Source organism: Apis dorsata, unplaced genomic scaffold, assembly GCF_000469605.1.
Source record: "Apis dorsata unplaced genomic scaffold, Apis dorsata 1.3 scaffold_295, whole genome shotgun sequence".
NCBI lineage: Eukaryota > Metazoa > Arthropoda > Insecta > Hymenoptera > Apidae > Apis > Apis dorsata.
In genome coordinates this window covers 818,990-820,296 of record NW_006263570.1, presented here as the reverse complement: position 1 = coordinate 820,296, position 1,307 = coordinate 818,990, and the positions used below count along the sequence as shown (strand labels likewise).

The window sequence follows — 1,307 nt, the reverse complement described above, 5'->3', positions numbered from 1 at the left end:
AAAAAAAAAAAAAAAAAGAGAGAAAAAAAGAGGAAAGAATAAACCTCTTCACAATTCTCGCTCCTAAATCGAAAACCGAATATCTGCCTATGAAAATACACGATCGATGAAATTTCATTTGGTTATCCTTTCGCGCTAGGCCGGCCGGTATTAACATAAATTTCCATTGTCGCGTGTTATTTACGACTCGATGCCGCTTCTGGCGTTCACGATTTATTCCCGAGTATCGAGCGGCCCCGTTTAATAAATTTCGAACGGTTCGCCAAAGCGCTATAACCCACGGAAAGAGAGAATCGAAACTGTTCTCTTTGATAACGAACCATCTATTTATGGCGGATGGCAAATACAAAAGAGCCGTTTTCGCGACATGATTCGGTAGGAAAATGCGCCTCCTAGATAGTTCTCCTTCCCCCCTCCCTGCTTTCCAAATGAAATTTTGAACGACGGTGACGATTAACTAATTCGAGGGTTGGAAATGTCGAATTAACATTTATTTAATTTTGAAATATTGAAATTTAATTTTGCCGGGATATTGTAATATATTTGGATATGTGTGATAATCGATATGAAAGCGTTAGGAATTAAGTGTATTTATAACACTTTGTAAGAGAGAATAGATAAATTTAGAAAGAATGATGATTGTTAAATCGTATTAAGAGAATGTTTCGTCACATGCACGTGAAAGTAATTCATATTTTTTTAATTTAAAAAAAAATAATCTTATAATTATTATTAATTTTATTTTTATAAATTTTATATTTGTTATATTCAATTAGTTTTGTTCCTTTATAGAAGAAATTAAAAATTTAAGAATAATATTAAAAATACTATATTAATATTTATAATTTTCTTTTCTTTTATTATTTAATTAGGTTTACATATATTATTATGTTTTAAAGATATTTATTGTAATTAATTTTTGCATTGTAACAATATTTTTTAGAAATTTCCGACAGGATACTATAAAATTACTTAAAAAGTACTAAAATGTTTAATAATCGTAAAAAAAATATATTGTAAAATATTTAGAGCACGTATCATTTATCTGAATAATTTTGTTCCAAATATTTGAAACGAAAACTGCCACTGAAAGGAAATGATAAACGATTATCCAGAGTTCAAAGGGTTAAACCAAATTAGAACCATCAAAAAGTTACCTTTGCCAATTTTGGGCAACCGGTTTCGAAGAATCGGCTTGCCAACATCACGATCGTTTCCAATATTCAATAACTCCGTTACCCGTGACAGAAATTTCCCCTCCGAAAATATGATTCGCGTGCTTTTCGGTCGCGTAAAAAAAAGAAAAA

General features: G+C 30.5%; 1 protein-coding gene across 1 annotated transcript in view; it reads right to left on the bottom strand.

Annotated features, from left to right (window-relative positions):
• Window positions 1-1,307, bottom strand: part of LOC102679869 — a 241,160-nt gene that overhangs the window by 121,685 nt on the left and 118,168 nt on the right. The gene's annotated exons all lie outside the window — the stretch shown is intronic.